The sequence below is a fragment of the Ursus americanus genome, chromosome 23, assembly GCF_024610735.1.
Source record: "Ursus americanus isolate L20-20 chromosome 23, mUrsAme1.1.p, whole genome shotgun sequence".
Classification (NCBI taxonomy): domain Eukaryota; kingdom Metazoa; phylum Chordata; class Mammalia; order Carnivora; family Ursidae; genus Ursus; species Ursus americanus.
In genome coordinates, this window is record NC_142149.1 from 30,220,241 (window position 1) to 30,238,711 (window position 18,471).

Sequence of the window (18,471 nt, forward strand, 5' to 3'; positions counted from 1 at the left end):
GAGATTCTCTGGTGGCCAGGTCCATGGGATTTTGGGGGAGGGGACCCTCCGATGGCATGGGCTGGAACCCTTGTGGAATAATCATTCATGTACGGAATTGTTGGGTTCACTCAGACCAAGAGGAATGTGTGGTGCCTACGGATCAAGATGGCGGCCAGACCCATGGGGACAAAGGAAAAGGGGGTGCAGAAAGAAGCAAGGTGGCTGAGAGTCAGCCAGCTTCAGGGAGGGTCCCAATCAAGTTTGCAATATGTGCAGATTCGCCCTGGACAAGCTGTCACTGCCAGCTGTGCCACACATTGGGAACAGAGGCCTCAGGGGGACGGAGTGGGAGAGGCAAGGACATGGACAGTCCAACTTGTCCACCCTCAGTCCACACCGGGGAGCCACCCTGGCCAGACACCGTCAGTGGTCTGAGGAGTACTAGGGTTAGGCTGCCCCAGGGCCGAAAGGAGAAAGGAAAGGGAGGGAAGGATCCCTCTGAAGGGGAAGGGGGAAAATCCCTCACCCTTTTGGGCAAGGGTGGTCTGGCAGGTTTCCCCTGGGGCTTTGGATCCTCATGGAGGAGTAACCTCAGCTAGAGGTCATCAGATCCCCAAGGAGAACTACAGTCAGTCCACTGAGGAAGAGTCCCGAGAAATTCCTAGAAAATCTGGGGACAGTCCTGGCCTGCACGGCAGCGGTTCCCTGTGAGGGCCACCAAATGGGGGGTGACCTGATTGGGTGGAGGCCAGCTGTGTGGGCAGTGAAAGAATTCACCCAAGGCAGAACAAAGGAGATAGAGGTGTATTGAATACACTGCAAGGGAGCAGTGGGCAGGCCGGCAAAGGAGAGACTGTCTGCAACAAGCGCTTTTTAAAGATTTTATTTATTTATTTGACAGAGAGAGAGAGAGCCAGTAAGAGAGGGAACACAAGCAGGGAGAGTGGGAGAGGAAGAAGCAGGCTTCCCTCTGAGCGGGGAGCCCGATGCGGGGCAGGGAGCCCGATGCAGGGGCTCAATCCCAGGACTCTGGGATCAGGCCCTGAGCCGAAGGCAGATGCTTAATGACTGAGCCACTCAGGTGCCCCCACTTTTTAAATACGTGTGCTGAGGGATGCCTGGCTGGCTCAGTGGGTGGAGCATGTGACTGTTGATCTCAGGGTCGTGAGTTCAAGCCCCATGTTGGGTATAGAGATTACTTAAAAATAAAATCTTAAAAACAAAAACAACCAAAGAAAAATCTATGCTGAACAAGGCAATACTGTAGGCTTCGGCAGCAATTAAGTGAATGAAGCCATTGCAGTGTTGTGCACAAAACCCCCGGAGGTCCGGTTGGCTTATCGTGTCATAATAGACAGCACTTGTTCTGTTAGGACTCACTCCCAACTGCAGGAATGTCATGGACAGTTGTGCAGTTTGTGTCCTGTACAAGGACATCTAGCTCAAGGGCAGGTAGAGGCTGAAATACAGCCTGTGCTATTGCACTCTGCTCACTGTGGAGCCTGGCACAGAGCTGTGTCTGTCTGGGGGAAGGGACACCTGTTAACTAATTTGCACAATGCCACTGTGTGGGCTAGTGGCAGTCCTGGGTAGAACACGTTAGTTTGTAGGGAACTGGAGTGTCTCATGAAACAGAAGACAGAAACTTGCCAGGTTTTAGAATAGATAGAGCAAGAAAATGGTTCCAGAGAACTTTCGGAACATGTGTGGAAGTTGGGGACAATGGAAAATTTGGGTCCAGTATCTGAGCTCCCATGTCATTATGTGCTCTACCCCATCATTCCTGGAGGTGGGTCACCTTGGCAGAAGGTCTCATCCCCATGGAAGTTCCTATCCCTGCAGTTATCTAAGACTTCTAGATCTTGTTGTTGCAGACAATGCCAGCTGCAGTGGCATACAAAAAGGTATGCAAACTAACAAAATAAACACTGCACAACAGATTATAAACCTTACCAGAGAGGGCTCACCGCGGCTTTCTTATAGAGTCCAAGCAACTCGAGTATCCCTACACAGACACGCAGCACGGTCAGGTGACCTCCTGGGAGCATCATGACAGTGGGCCCAGAGGAAATCCCGCCCATGGGATGAAATGAAATAGGTAACAATCTCTGATAATTAATTGCTTCTCTATATGCATGAGTTTGGCTATAAGTGAAGGACCTGCATTGCTTTTGGGTACAACTTCACTCGGTCTGAAGTAGTTTACAGAGTTTCTTAGGCTCCACTTCCCAATTGTACTGCCACTGGAGGAAGCTGAGAAGAGTGGAGTAGGCTCTGGGAAAGAGCCAACCATACCCCTGCAGGATGCCCACTGAACAGAACCCGAATCAAGGTCTTAAATATATAGCCGAAAAGTCTCCGGAAATATAGGTGATGGTGCCAGAGCCTGGGTACTGGTTAGCTGAGGCCCTTTCAGGACAGCCACTTGGATAGGACCTCTGTCCTGTGAAGCCACGACACCTTGGGTCCAGAGGGGAGGAAGGGGGCAGCCCCCTTTTATCACCAGCTGAGTGACTTCACATTCCCTTTTTCCGACTGGCTTCCGTGGATTTAAGAAAGAAAGGTACTGTCTCAATGTCTTAGGCTTGCTGGAACAAAGTATCACAAACTGGGTGGCTCAGAAACAACAGAAATGTGTTGTCTCACAGTTCTCCAGGGAAGAACTAAAAAAATGAAGGTGTTTGAGAAGTGGTGTCTCTTCCTCACTTGTGGTGGTTTGCTGGCAATCTTTGGCATTCCTTGGCTTACAGATGCATAAATCCAATGCTCTCTTGTACCGTGGTGTTTCTCCCTGTGTTTCTTGTCTTCCCGTGGCTGTCTTCTTATAAGCACTCTAGTCAGATTGCATTAGGGGTCAAAGCTACTCTGGCATGACCTCAGCGGAACTTAAATCTGCAACAGCCCTATTTTCAAATAAAGTCACCTTCTGAGGTACCGGGGTTGGGACTTCAGCATATCTTTTTTAAGGGGACACAATTCAAACATGGAGCAGACAGGTTCCTGAATCAAACCGCTTGCTGATTTTCTAGGTCTGCCTCCAGTAGCGCTGTAGTGAGTTGGTAATCCATGGGCTCCAAGCCAGATCTTTGAGGTTAAAACCTTGCCTCCACTGCTGTGTGACTAAGGGCTGCAGAATGGGAACGCAGCGAATGAGAGCATCTAGTATTTGAGGTTGGTGGAGGATTAGGAGAAAATACTTTGTATAGCGCTGGGCATTAAGTGCTCATTCATATTTGCTATGGGTATTATTATTCCCTAACTCTTTCTTTTTTTAAGATTTTATTTATTTGACAGAGAGAGAGAGAGGGAGAGAGAGACAGCAAGAGAGGGAACACAAGCAGGGGGAGTGGTAGAGGGAGAAGCAGGCTTCCTGCCGAGAAGGGATCCTGATGCGGGGCTGGATCCCAGAACGCTGGGATCATGACCTGAGCAGAAGGCAGACGTTTAACCAACTGAGCCACCCAGGCGCCCCTCCCTAACTCTATCTATTGACTTCTTTAGGAGTAGATAATTTACTCCTCTCTGTAGACACATGATCCTGGGGCATAACTGGGGGAGAATGGGAGGGTTTTGGTTTCACTTGTTTATTCAGTGAAACTGAAGGTGCTAGGACACTCCTTCGCTGTATTGCCCATTAAGGAGACAGTTCATATTTGCTAGCACTGAAAAAGTTCCTTCTGTAGATGCTTCCGGTAGGAAAGGCAGGGCATTTCTCAATATATATCCCCTGAAGTTGAATGTGCTGCCAAGAGAAGACAACTGGTTCACTTTGTAATAGCCTCACAGGGCTGCCTGGCTGGCTCGGTCGGTACAAGTGTGTGACTCTTGATCTCAGGGTCGTGGTTCAAACCCCACATTGGGTGTGGAGCCTACTTAAAAAAACAAGAACCTCACAACATGATGTATTGATGATGTTTTGATGAAAGTTGCCATGGTCCTGTATCAAGCCCTCACTCAACTTTATGACAGGCTCAGAACCTCCACCATGTTTGGGGTCCAGAACTGAAAGCTGACTCAAACAACAAACCTTCACAGGGTCTATGAGACGGAGAAAACAAGAGGGCCATTTCTGTAATTTACGGTGACCAGAGTCTACCCGTAAGGGGGACCAGCAACCTGCCACAGGTCCAGCCATGGCTTCTCTCCTTGGAGAGAATTATCAGAAGGTTGCTTGGTGGGTACGGAGTCAGAACGAGGAGCAGAATTCAAGGATGCAAATGAATAATAGCATTGGGTTCTGATCTGACCATTTCCACTTACAGAGAGGACAGTGTCTTGATTAGATTGGATTGAGTACCTTCTCCCTTAGATGGGCACTCCTTACTCCCCAGGTTTTATTTTGGTCTCCTTTGTCACTTCATCCTTCTGACTGACAGATTCTTTTTTTTTTTTTTTAAAGATACAGTGTTGCCTTCTGTCGTGTTTACCAAATTCTTACTCTTTTATTTAAAAAAAAATTTTTCTTATTAAGTAAACTCTATGCCCAATGTGGGGCTCAAACTCATGACCCTGAGATCAAGAGTCACATTCTCTACAGACTGAGCCAGCCAGGTGCCCCTGTAATTATTACTTTTTAGCATCAGGGTTAGAGAATCTGATAGAAGCTATCCATGACTATTTTCACAGAAAAACATCATACTTAAAAAACCATGTGAGCAATTTCAGGGGGTTCACACATCCTTGAAGCTGTTTTATGTACCCTAGCTTAAAATCCCTGCCTTAAGCAGACTTTTGCCCATTTTGAGCTGATGTTAAAGTTTAAGTTCTTTTCCTCAAGGCCAAGTCCTTAGGATGGCCCTCCATTCTCACCTCCCTTCTCATTCCTCCACCTTCTCATCTCACACTAGGGCCACCTTGTGACCTGTGCACTGCCCTGACCTTGTGGCCACCTCCTCCGCAGCCACAGCTGCTGGGTTGATCTTTAGCTGTGATTATAGTTAATCCTGTGTTTTCAGCTTCCCTCCTGTGAATTGTGTCTTGCACTTTCCCTAGTACTCCAGTTACCCACTTCGCCTCTTCCTCAGCTCATGTGTCCACACCGAGGATGAGACTAACATATTGATCTCGTTTGCCCCTGCTTTTCTGCCCCTCCTCATAACCATTTTCATAGTCTCATCTCCCTCTTCCTTCTACTTCCTCCCTCTCCCCATTTTTTCCTACCAATGCTTCCAGGACATAACGACTTCGACCTCATTATACCAGGTTCTCCCCTGTAGACATTCCATCCCTCCACCACCATCAGGGCATTGTCTTTCTTTAAAATATCCACTTTTTATATGATTTTCAATACATATTTGTATTTCCAACCTGGGCCACTTTTCTGAACTCCAGACTTCCATATACAACTTAACTACTGATTTGCACTTGAATGTCACAAAACACTATATACATAGTGGGTCCCAAATGAAACCAATGACTCCCTGCCCCCATCTTCCCTTATCTCAATAAATTGTACCCCATTTAACACAGTGATCCAAGCCAGGGGAAGCATCGTTCATTGTTCTCTTTTCCTTACCCCCAACAACATGAGTGAAGTAGTCTTGTTGGTGCTCCTTCCAAATATATCTTGTGTCCAAAGCAGTCTCTGCATACCCACTGCCATGACTCTTAGCTCAGGCCAGTACCATTTCTCATCTGGCCCATTGTAGCAGTTTCTCTTCTGGTCTCCCTGCTTCTGTACTGGTCTTCTTTCAATCCATTCTTTCCATAGCAGCTTCAGTTCCCTTTTAAAAACAGAAGTTATATTGTATCACTCACTCTCTCTCTCTCTCTTTTTTTAAGTAGGCTTCACACCCAACACAGGACTTGAACTCATGACCCTGAGATCAAGACCTGAGCTGAGATCAAGAGTCAGATGTTTAACTGACTGAACCACCTAGGTGCCCCTACTATTACTCTCTACTTAACCTTTTTTAATGTCTTTCCGTTTATTCACTAAACATCTTTTTTACTGAATGCCCTCCATATGCCATACCCCCAATGATATTAGCTCTTGTGAATAAATGAAGTATATAGAATGTAGATAGTGATAAGAGCTATGAAGAAAAATAAAGAAGGGGTGAGGGACAGAGAATTGTGTGGGTGTGTGTGTGTACATGTCATTACAATTTTAAATAGGGAGAACAGGGAGAGTTTCACTGAGACTGAGTAGATAACCATTGAGCAAAGGACTTGAAAGAGGTGAGTGAAGTTTGCAGAGGTCTGTAGAATGTTCCAGTTGAAGGAAATAGCAAGCACAAAGGTCCTGAGATGAAAGCATGCTTGGCTTTGGGGCTGAGCAGAGTAGAACAAAACCCAAGCTTTACTATAGTTTATAAGGTGGTCTAGTTCTCTTACCCTCTCCCCACAACCCTCTTCCCTCTGTCTGCAACCTTCTTTTTCCAGCACGGCCGCCAACCCCACTGTATTCCATCCACACTGATCCTCTAGTTCACCAGAAGCTCTTTCCTCCTTTTGCCTGTGTTGTTGCCTCTGCTGGAAATACTTCCTAATCCTTATTCCCAAATCCTATTCGCAAGGCTAACTCCTTCTCATCCACTACGTTTCAGTTTAAATTTTACCTTATGCCTTTGGAACCATAGAACCTTGCTATTTCTTTCCTATTTCAGCTTCCTCTTTGTTTCCTTCATAACACTAATGGCAGCATGCAATTGGGATTCATATATATATGAATTTATACTTAAAACTCAATAGGTAAATGGGATCTCATTGTCATTTAAATTTGCGTTTTGATCACTAACGAGGATGAAGCGTTTTCCCAAGTAAGGGTTAGTGGTCGGCATGATCTCTTTTCTGCATTTTGCCCAAATGTTTACTTAACGTCCCTATTTCTTAAGACTGAGAACAGGCCTAGCCAACTGCGACCCCATCCTGTCACTTGTCTGGGGGCAATTTATTTTCCCAAGTTTCCTGGCAGAGTTAGTGGCTCATGGTGACCTCCTCTTCGCAGGAATTTTTCCAAAACCCAAACCCATTTAGAGGAAAGCGTTTCGGTTCAACATCACCGAATGTGAAAATGGGCAAAAAAGTTGCATCTGAGCAGCGCCCGGTACTCCCTATTATGCAGTCATTACTGAACAATTATTAATGGCCACCTGATTATGCATTACAAAGTGCGGACAATTCCGGGGAAGCAAGGGGAGCCCTGCCCCTCACCGGCCTCTCCGCCTTTTCCAGGGGGCTGTCCGCGACAAGGCAGGCAGATGGTCTAACTGACGCCGGGAGACCGTCCAGAGCCGAGGCAGGGGACGCCACACTGCGTTCGCGGGATACACCTTTGAGATTCCGCGACGTCTCCCGGGCTCTAGCCAGGCCGCTTTCCCCAACCCCGCCGAGATTACAGCTCCTCTCGCGAGAGCCCGAGCGAGGCCAGGCTGCGGGCGGCGGCTGCGGGATGTTGGCGGAGCGCTTCAGACCGCGCCCTCTCTGGCGCAGCTGGGAGAAGCGCGGGCGGGAGAGGCAGGCGGCGCGCACGCGCAGGTGAGTGGGGCGGTGCGGGGGCACCAGGGCGGGGGGCGGGGCCTTGCGTCGCGCAGCGGGCACGTAGCTGCGCGTCCTCAGTATTTAATGTCTCTGTGTTCCTCCGGCCTGGGCAAGCACGTGGGGGAGCGGCCGCAGCGCAGCGGGGCTGTGCTGCTGGGCTCGGGGGCGGGGGGGCGGCGGCGGGCGAGGACTGTGCATGCCGACTGTCGCCGAGGACCTGGTGAGTTGGGGCCGCCGGGGCGGCTGGCCCGAGAACCACCTGCCAGGCCCCCGAGGGCGGCGCCGTCGGGCGCAGGGGAGTCTAGGGTGCAGGTGCGGTGTGCGACGCGCGCTCCAGGTGTCCCGGAGGCGGGAGGCTGCGGACGCCGAGCTCGTGCGGAGGGGCTCCGGCCCGCCGCCTGCGGTGAAGCAGGCCCTTTCCCTGCCGTCGCCTGCGCGCCCCCTCGTCCTCCCCCGCCAGGGTTGTCTGCCTGCGGGCTCCTGCTGACAGGTCGCGTGTGCGCGGCTGGGGCCATGGTCTGCGGCCGCGTGGTGCCCCCCACGCGCGTCACAGTCCTCTGGGGCGGGGGAGGCGAGGACGCGGCGCCCGAGGCACCCCTCTGCGGCTTAACTTTCCCCGAGCGCGCACACCCTCCCGTGAGACAGACCCGAGCGCGTCCCACCCAAGGTCGCCCAACCCCACACGCATTTACTTTTCAAAGGTCGTGTGTACCCAAGTCTGAGCCGGGAGAGGCGGCGGCGGGGCGGGCTTTGGGCAGGGCCGGGTGCTTGTAAGGGCGAGGAGGTGCCCCGAGGCCCGCGGGCACCCCTTTCTTCCTCCTGAAGGGCTGGAGTTGAAATGGTCACTTCAGGAACCTTACCCAACTTCTGGGCCCCTTTAGCTCGCGCTGGGTTGCTCCCCACCTAGGCCCGGCGGTGGCAAACCCGTGCAGGTAGCCTAGCCCTGGAGTTCAGTGCGGCGAACCTGGGAAGAGACTAGGTTTGCGGTACGCGGAGGATGGGCTAGGGCACGGTGGTGATTGGAACCCTGTTTTGGGGGCAGGGACCTTTTGAACCGAGTTAGGGTCCTGAGGTCAAAGGCTTGGTGTCTGTCGAGAGGATTAGCATTTGCAGCTCCTGCAAGGGTGTTGGGAGAGGTGGAGGCTGTTCTGCCCGGTGTGCCTGCTGACTTCATGCCCCGGGGCGCGTGGGTCACGTGTCACAGTCGACCTGCACCCCTCCCCCCCACCCCAGGCCAGTGGTGTGGAGGGACCACGCTAGTTTCGGGGTTATGGGTCAAAATGTGCTTGGGAAGACTGTGGTCTGAACGCCTCGGGGGCAGGCTTTCATCAGTCCCATTGTGCCTTAGGGTACAGTCCCTCCCTATCCCCCTTAGAGGGATGCTTAGGGAAGGAAAGGCGCTGTTGATGGTGGGCGGTGCCAAACCGACCCGGGACTGCTGGAAGCCCTGGGCATTTCAAGCTCTTCCTCTCCTGCGGAGATGCCCAGGGTGGCGGGTGCCTTCCTCCCGCTCCGCAGCGGTTAACAGAAACCCGGTGCTGTTCACCAGGTGTGAGTGGAGGCGGCTCAAGCCGGGTAGGGGGTATGAGTAGAACAATTAGGTTAAGCCAGCTATCTTTTCCCTACTGAAGTGCAGGCTACTTAGTATTTAAATGTATCTCATGCAGGGAAATCTGGGCTGCTGGACACCTGGTACGGTCATATCTGTTGGTTTGCTATCCTCCCCTCCCCCCTTGTCGCAATTACTGATCAAGGAACACCATTCACAAAAAGCTGTTAATTCTGGCAACTAGTAACCTTACTGTGCTCTTGTAACCAAGTGCTTCCCAAATTAGTTTTTTTTTTTTAATTCTATTCAGAAAGCAAAGCTTGGACTCTTAGTAAGCACCACCCATCCCCTTTGCTCTTAAAGGCACAGAGCATCTTTGAAATGAGTAGAAGGCAGCGTGAACATGATCGTTTATCAGATTTCTCTGTTTCTGGCATTCAAGTGGTTCACCTGCTGATTATTTAAGACTTCCTGAGGGACGCCTGGTTGGCTCACTGGTTAGAGCATGAGAGTCTTGATCTTGGGGTTGTGAGTTCAAGTCCCACATTGTAGAGAGATTCCTAAAAAATAAATAAAACTTAAAAAACTTTCTTAGCATTGGAAACAAGTGAAGTTATGTTTGGGGGGGGGGCTTTTGTGTTGAACTTTAACCTCTTTCACCTCTTAACTAGTTTTGTGGGTTCTGGGTAGTTATTCCTGGATATATTTTCAGGCGAAATAATGGCTCTAGGATAGAAGAGGGCCTTTTGATCCTAGAGGTATGCAAATCATTGAAGCTTCAGTGCCTACCTGGATTAAACTGGCTCCTTTGTCATGCAGTTGCTAGGTGATGGCCCAAAATTTGTGGAGAATTGATCCCATCTAAGCCCTTGAGTGAGACGTCTCTGAGTCGCTGGAGCCTTTTGTATGAATATCCTCTCCTTCTCCCAGCTGTATCTAGGAAGTCAACGCTTGGCCACTGCAGGGCGAGCACGTAGGTGTCTGTTGTCAAAGGGGTCTGCTCAAGTACCAAGTGAATGTGGCTCCAGGGTGAGATCGCTTAGCATCAGTATTTTGAAGCAATTTGTTTTGCTCTAGTTGGTAATCTAAATTATTCGTGGGTGTTGGACCCAGGCCTGGCCATAGCCATCGTTTGTGGGTGAAGGCTAGTTTTAGCCTTTACAGTGTTCCCTCTCATCCTAAAGACAGATTGAGATTATATTTTAGACTGGGCACTGTGCCTGGTTCATGATGGCTGTTCAAGCATTGCTTTTTTCCTCCTCTTAAAGAATTTCTGAGATTAACGTTAAGTTTCTCTTGAATCACTTGAGTGATTTGGATTTTATTAAAAATGCCCCTCCCCCTAGACTCTGACCCGGAAACTTGGTTGGAAGGAAAACAAATTGGTTTCCCCACACTGTGCTACCAGCCTCCTGGCTCTGGCCTGCAACAACATGATACGGTCGAGTGCATGTTTCAGGGTTTTGAGGAGTGGGCACCCTATGGGCCTGGCCAGCTGGTGCCTTCCAGCCCATTCTCCCCAGGCCACTCCTTCCTGATCTTTCTTGTGAGTCTAGAATAAGAGGACCTCTCTGTAGCTTGGTCTGTTGTGCTGTTGTGAGGAAGTCAACAATTTTGTATTATGAGTTAACCACCTTATGTCTGCCATTCTGTTTTCCTCTATTCTGGAAAGGCAGGGGTCCTCTGGGCCTCTTGTCCCACTGAAATCCCCTCCTACCATTTGAGTTGCTAATCTGCGTGGGATGTATTTAAATCCTAAACTTGGCTTTCTAAGGCAAGTTCTTTTTTCCACAGCCCTTTCTGGTGTAATGCCTCATGCAGGTTTCACCTTTATGATCATTTAACATTAAGTACCCATTGTGTGTGGGACTCCCAGGAGCAGCTCTGCTGGCTCCAGTACCTGATTTTCTTACTTGGGTTTTGGAAAACAGGATCAATGACAGTGTTTTGAGTGGGACAGAGTCAGGCTGGAGAGGTAGCTGGTGGGGATGTGGGAACTATAATTTAAAGGATGCCTTTTCCTTGACAGTTACTGCCTTATGCTGGGAGAGTTGCAAGCAAACACCTCCCTGATCCTTTAATCCTCACACCTCTGAGTACAATTGAGGTGGGTGACGCTGGAGGTCAATCGGGATTGTTTCGATGGCTAATATAAATACAAATTGAGGGGCAGAGATACTGACAAGTATGGCTTTGCGCTTAAACTACGTCCTCTGGAGGGCTTTTCTGAGAAGAACCAAGAAATAGTGAAATCCGTGGGTTTTTCTCCTAATCTTTCTGGTGCTTTCTAAGCAGATTGTTGCAATGAGAGTGTATGTTATCATGCAGCATTTTGAAGACTGGCTTTCAGTAATAAGTAGCTTTCAAGGTGTCCTTTTCCTTACTTTCTTTTCCTCCTGCTAAATGGTCTTCCTTCTGTCCGAATCCTGGCCATTTGAGCATTTCTACAGCTCAGTTTGGTAGTTTGCAGCAGTTGATAGTAAACATTCTGTCCCCATCTGGTAATACTGGCTGGCTGCCTTCACTCAGCCCGGTGTTGCTGAGGCCCATCCATTCAGGAACAAAGCCCCAGGTGAGTTGTAGACGAAAAATGTACAGTGCTGAGGGCTCATGAATGAGGCTTGTTTCAACACTGGGTTTAGCTGGCAAGAGCCCTGGTTTGTGGGTAAGGACGGGGTGCAGTTTTCAGGGCTGAAACGTGGCAGTGGTTCTGGACTCTTCTGGGGTCTCAGTTTCTTCAGCTGGTAAAGGGAGGGTTGGTCACCATCAATCAGGGATGTTCGGATTCTGCTCCTTGAATGCCTCTGGGCTGCTACAAGGTGGGTTATCTGCAGGGTTGTGTATGGGGAGGGGTGTGTTTGGGCTGGAAAGCATAGCTCTGTGGATAGTGAAAGTCAAAGACTAAAAAAATGCCACAGTCCACTGTTTTAAGTGCATCTCGGGTTCTCTTAGCTCTAAGATGCTACTGTGCTAAATATTTTTTTTTTAAGTTTTTAATTTATTTAAGTAATCACTACACCCAACATGGGGCTTGAACTCCTGACCCCGAGATCAAGAGTTGCATGCTCCTCTGACTGAGCCAACCAGGTGCCCCTTATTATTATTATTATTATTATTATTATTATTTATTATATCTCTATTCTTATCTCCTAAATCTATCTTTAGGGAAGAGGGTCTAGGGCTGCCTTGTCCTATAGGGTAGCAACTAGTCACGTGTTCCTGGTTCAGTTTAAACTTTTAAGCATTAAGGGTGCCTGGGTGGCTCAGTCAGTTAAGCGGCTACTTCGACTTGGTTCGGCTTGGGTCAGCTCAGGTCATGGTCCCAGGGTCCTGGGATCGAGTCCCACATTCGGGCTCCCTGCTCATTGGGGACCTGCTTCTTCCTCTCCCTCTGCTGCTCCCCCTGCTTGTGCTTTCTCGCTCTGTCAAATAAATAAAACCTTAAAAAAATAGGGGCGCCTGGGTAGCGCAGTCGTTAAAGCGTCTGCCTTCGGCTCAGGGCGTGATCCCGGCGTACCGGGATCGAGTCCCACATCAGGCTCCTCCGCTGGGAGCCTGCTTCTTCCTCTCCCACTCCCCTGCTGTGTTCCCTCTCTCACTGACTGTCTCTCTGTCACATAAATAAATAAAATCTTTAAAAAAAAAAAAAAAACTTTTAAGCATTAAATACAGTTTAAAAATCCATTCCTTGGTGACATTAGTCTCATTTCAAGTGCTCAGTATCTTCATGTGGCCAGTACTGGACAGTGCAGGCCTGGAACATTTTCACCATCACAGAAGGTTCTAGTTGGACAGCGCTGGTCTTAGTTTTGGTCCAACTGTAAACGCTTGATTGCCTCACTTTGTATAAAGTATCACATGTTTGGGCTTAGTCCTCTAGAGTCCACAAATCCATAGCTTTGGTGACAAATTATTTATCAGCTCTATCTATGGCATGTTAAGAAGCAAGTTCTGGTCTGCCAGTTTGGAAGGCAGTGATCAATTAAGAAATGGTTCTAGAGAGGAGCGTCCTGAGGAATCTGGGGATGGGGGTGTGAAGCAGGAGGGGCAGATGCTAAGCCCTCAGAAAGCTGTTTCGGTTTAAAAACTTATTATCTTAAAGGTCCTTGCTGGTTGTCTAAGGCCCGTGCTCACTGTCAGCGGATTTGCTACTTGGTCCCTCACTCATACCTGATGACTTCCTGCAGGATCCTACTGCAGGACTAGTGCTGAACCAGACTGGCAGGCTCCTTACAGACAAGCGTCGTTTTCATTCTGTCCCTCCAGTCCATCTGGGGGTTAGGCCTGTTTTTACAGAAGGTGTTGGGGAGAGTTGGGCCACACTGGGGGTCCTGAAGTCTTGGTGTGGGGCTAGCTCTGGGGAGTGAGCTTTATTTCCAGATACCCCCTCATCTAGTCCGGGGCATGCCTAGTTTGAGCCCGGCTAGACAGGCATATAATGTGAGAGCTCTCCTGTCTTGAAGCCAGCCAGCATAGGAGGCATTAACAGGTACCTGTTAAGCACCTACTGTATACCTGGCATCTTAGGTTTTTTTCAAACTATAGTTGACCCTTGACAACATGGGGGTTAGGGGCACCAACCTGCCCTGCCTCCCCCCGCCCCATGCCTTGCAGTAAAAAAACAATCCGTGTATAATTTTTGACTCCCCAGAAACTGAACTACTAGCGTAATGCCAGCTAGAAGCCTAACGGGAACATAGTAGTCAGTGGACGCATATTTTGTATGTTATGTATATTCTATACTGTATTCTTACAAAAAAGTAAGCTAGAGAAAAGAAAATGTTATTAAGAAAATCATAAGGAAGAGAAAACATTTACAGTAATGTACTATATCCCCAAATCCACGTACAAGTAGACCCACGCAGTTCAAACCTGTGTTCAAGAGTCAGCCGTGTCCCCTTTTTATTTTATCTCAGCCCTACGAGGTAAAGTATTTCTCCTTCGTGTGTGAGGGAGCTGAGGCCCTGAGGAAACTAAGCGGACCCCAGGACGCAGGGCTGCTTTGCGCTTAAGTGACGGTTCTCTCTTTACCCGCATGCTTAGAGACGGTTTCTCACTTAACTGCCCCGTTATCCTTCCATCCTCATCTGGAACATGAAACTGGGTTTTTCAAAGATTAAAATGATGTACCCCACGAACAGAGGCAAGCTCTTGGGTGTTCTGAGTCATCAGCCTCATTACAGCCCTATGGAGGGATTCATAATCCATTTTACAGGATGTTTTCATGTTACGGGAAACTGAAGTTTAGGGTCCTGCTCGAACACTCTTGTCTTTTCCAAGTCCTGTTTTAGCTCCAAATTATGCAACTGTCCAGTGCCTTTGAGCAGCACAAATCATGACTGTGACTAAGTCAGCCTTGTAGGCTAGGCCGCTGTGCCTTAGGGCCTGGAAACGGCTCTGCGGCCTCTGGTGTAGCTCAGTCACCTGGTTGAAAAGACAACCTCAAGTCCCTCATTCCTTGGCTCATAATAATGCAGCCTGCCAGACCTCACATGAAGGTCATGAGACCCATCCCCGAGCCCTCAATGGGCTGCTGCCTGGCAATAGCCTGGTCTGTGCTGGAGGAAGCACAGATCTGTTCAAGCCCAGCCCTCAGCATGCCGCCTCCCCCACCCCTGCTCCTCCAGCCTTGGCCTGGGCAGTGGATCGGAAGGCCAGTCCAGTCTTCCGTAGACCTCCTTCCTGTCCCTCCACAGAGAAAGGAGCAGGAGTGACTTGCCGAGCTGCCTTGGAAGGAGGCCTGCACCCTGATGTGCCTTGAGCTCTGATGAGAAAAGGCTGTGCTGAGAATAACCTCCTTGCTTTGTCCTTTGACTTTGGTGAGGCCCACCCAGCCAAGCTTGTGCTGTGTGCTATTTTTAGCAGGTGGCATCCTTTAGGAAGGCCAAGTACATGTGGTTTCAGCATGCAAGCAGGTCCTGGTGCGGACACTGCTGCTGTCTCCCAGTCAGGGGAGGAAGGAGAATAAAGTCGCCCTTGAAACTCTTGTGAGGTGTGTGTATGGGGGGGGGAGGGGCAGTGGCTGCTGAAGAGGTCCCTGGGGCTGCCTTTTCTGTTCTGGATCTGTGGCAGAGGCCCAGTTCTGCCTCCTGGGCCAGGGAGGCCTGTGACGCAGGCAGCTCAGGAGCCAGGGAACTCCCTAGTTTTAGGACCTCTGGTTGCCCTAGTGGCCAATTTCTCTGGAAATGACATTATCCATTTTCATGGGAAGTCACTGACTCAAGAGCAGGCCTCTATCTACACAGACGCTAAAAACTCTGTAATAAAACTGTGGTTTTGTCAGCAGCCTGATTACTGGTGTTCTCTGGCTTAAAAACCAAAACAAAAACGAGAGTCGGTAAGAGCCATGCCCCTTACTAGGCATTCTTACTGGGGGGCCACTGAAGCTGAAGAGATATGAAGGAGTTGGATGAATTCTGCTCCTCACCCCCGTCCTATTTCTCCCCCTTTTTTCTGTTCCTCCCTTCCTCTAAGTCGGAGCTGCCAACTCCAGCCCATCTATCTTTTTCTGATTAAGAAACCTTCGAGCCGTATAAGGGCCTCTGTTGCCTATGGTTTATGTTGGCTCGAGACCGAGGTTGTTTTTGCAAAGTCTGGTTCAGAGAAGTAGCAAGGGGTGTGTGCGCACGCATGCATGCATCCATTCCCATCTGCTCCCTGGGGCTGGACTGCCTTCTTGGAACACATTCATCTGAGAGGGTGGGGGGCTAGGGCAAGGGCCTAGCATTGACTCCAACGCTGATGTGTGGTATGACCCCAGGGCTTCCTGGCAGATGCATTTGCTGAGAACTCCAAGTAGAAAGTGAGCCCCTATTGGACTCACATAATGTGTACCAGCTGATCTACCAGCCAGGGGAGCACCCTATTTCTGAAATAGATTCTAGAATTTGTTCCTGTTTATTAAGAAACTACAGGGACACCTGGCTGGCTCAGCTGGAAGAGCATGCAACTTGATCTCAGGGTCGTGAGTTTGAACCCCATGTTGGGTATAGAGATTATTTAAATCTTTAAAAATAAAATTCAAGGGATGCCTGGGTGGGTCAGTCGGTTAAGCGTCTGCCTTCAGCTCAGAGTCCTGGGATCGAGCCTGCATTGGGCTCCTTGCTCGGCAGGAAGTCTCCTTCTTCCTCTGCCCCTCACCCCCCTCATCCTCACTCGCTCTATCTCTCTCAAATAAATAAATAAATACTCTTAAGAAAATAAAATTCAAAACTGCATCACTTAGAAAATTTAAAAAAGAAAAGAAACTACAGCCCCATGGCTCTTTGGGCAAGTCCGTTCTCCTGTCTGGAGGAAGTTGGGTGAACCTGTCCCTCCGGGTTCTTGACCTTTAGCACGGCTTCGGCTTGGTGATGGAGGGGAACGATTTCTCTGGCAGCAGCCCTTCGACCTCATCTTCACCTCCCCCCTTGTTGCTGTCGCTTGAGTCAGCCAAGTTTGTTCCTGCCTTAGTACTTGGCACATGCTCTCCCTGCCTGGAACTTTCTCCCCCTCTCCTTTCCCTGTCCTCCCAGATCTTGGCAGGGCTGCCCCTAGCTGTTCCAGCTCTGCTGCCACCTTCGGAGAGGCGTTCCCTGACCCTTCGGTCTGAAGCTCCCTCTCTTCCAGGCACACTGGACCCAGCTCTTCTCAACCTGGGTTCCTCATCTACACTACAGAACACATGATTGAGTGACTAAATCAACTAGAATCCTTCCAGACGCACAGGAATATAGTTAGTTCTTTACGTACAAAGAGTGCCTACACTCAGTGCTCTGAACACCTTTTGAGAGGCTGCTGGTTTATGCCATTGGGCTGTTGTGTCTTCACAGCGTCTTCTCTGAAATGTGACTCCCTACCCCTCCTGCTACCGTTGCTTTCTGAGGACTCTTTCCACCACCTCAGCCCCCTCTCCGGTGGACCCTGGCTCACAGTGGGAGTTAAAATCTTTATTGAATGACTAGCCCTGAGGGGTCCTGCTACCTGATGCTGGTTAGCCTCGGTGGGGTGGGGAGACCCAGTGCATTGGCTTGGAAAGGTCTTACCATCAATAAGCCCCTGCTCTTTGTGATTACTACTGTTATATCAGCAGGTCAACTGGGGGGCTCTGAAGCAGAATTGACATCAGTTACGGGGAAATTACAGCATTACAAGTTTGTACGTAGATGCATTGACACTACGTATTATACTGGTTAACAAGAATCCTAAAGCTCTATGGTGATAGAACATCTCTTGTTATTGAATAGTTAAGAATGTGTTTTTTTAAAAATTTTATTTATTAGAGAGAGGGAGAGAGAGAGAGCACAAGCAGGGGGAGCGGCAGAGGGAGAAGCAGACTCCCCACTGAGCAGGGAACCCAATGTGGGGCTCGATCCCCAGACCCCGAGACCGTGACCTGAGCCAAAGGCAGATGCTTAACTGACTGAGCCACCCAGGCGCCCAAAAATGTATTTTTTGTTCTATCAGAGCACTGCTGGTAGGAAGATTGGTTACACAAGTTATACACAGACTTATTCTTTGAAAGACCAGCCCTTTGCCCTGAGTGTTCCCCAACCAGTCCTCTCATCTAGAGGCAGCTGCCCTCAGTTCTTCTAGGCTGTCCTCCCTGCTATTTACGTCTGTATTTCTAAGTGGGATGCTTTTCCTTTCCTTCCGTTTTTTTTTTGATTTTTTTTTTAAAGTATTACCTGATTTGTTTTTCTAGTCTGAACGGTAAGGACGTGGCTCATTCCTACACTTTTTTCTCCCTCCCCTCATCCTCTTGGTATAGAGGGACAGCTAGCACAACTTCTGGTCAAGCTGCCCTTCAGAGTGCACATTATGATGTAAAGTTGTTAGTTTTCCATATTTCCTTTCATATCCAGCCCCTCCCCCCACTTTCCTCTCCTAGTTAATTTCCTGTGTTTCTTTAACTCCGTTGTCTGTTTCTCACCCGATCTCCAGCTCTCCAGTGCGCCTTGGCTGTTGCTGTCAGAGCGCCTCATTGTTCTTAACCACAGCAGGTTCTCAGATGTTCATGCGATTCCTGGGAAGCACCCCTGTCCCTGGCTCTGCTTCCTCTTCATCCGGGGAATCCATTCTTCCCTTCTTTTGTGTTGCTTTGTGGATGGGTGCCCCCTCCTTTCTTGGTTTACTCCCTTGTCTTGGTGGAGCCCATCTTTCAGTAGCTTGCTGAGAAAAAGTGGGGGCCGGTAAGCAGCCAACAGAAGGCAAGCTGATTCATGCACAAGGACAAGTCCTTTTGAAGGCATGGGTTTGGGGCGTGGCGGAGCACTTGGTGGGAAGTCAACAAAGACAACGTGGCACCCACAACCCTTTCACCGTGGCAGCAGGATATCTGGCTTCACTTCACGGAATAGTTTAAATGAGAGGGGTCTGGATTTGGGCATCAGGTCGTGAGGAAGATGGGTGTGGAGCGAAAGTGCATATTGAATGGGACAACCCAAGCCTTCTTGGCTCTCTCAGTACTGGTGTTCAGG

The 18,471-nt window shown here is 49.4% G+C and overlaps 1 protein-coding gene and 1 long non-coding RNA gene across 3 annotated transcripts in view; one reads left to right on the forward strand and one right to left on the reverse strand.

Annotated features, from left to right (window-relative positions):
* Window positions 1-852: 852 nt before the first annotated feature.
* Window positions 853-7,439, reverse strand: LOC123777073 (uncharacterized). The gene is made up of 2 exons (XR_006775569.2): window positions 7,138-7,439; window positions 853-5,705 (listed from the first exon to the last, which is right to left on the reverse strand). It is a non-coding gene; the product is annotated as an uncharacterized LOC123777073 (long non-coding RNA).
* Window positions 7,439-18,471, forward strand: part of AKAP1 (A-kinase anchoring protein 1) — a 36,070-nt gene continuing 25,037 nt past the window's right edge. The window contains exon 1 of one of the 2 annotated variants that reach the window (XM_045773531.2): window positions 7,439-7,461. The gene's annotated coding sequence lies outside the window, so the exon portion shown is untranslated. Of the gene's footprint in view, window positions 7,462-7,531; window positions 7,685-18,471 lie in introns of those variants that run through there. The other variant, XM_045773529.2, reaches the window with a different exon arrangement.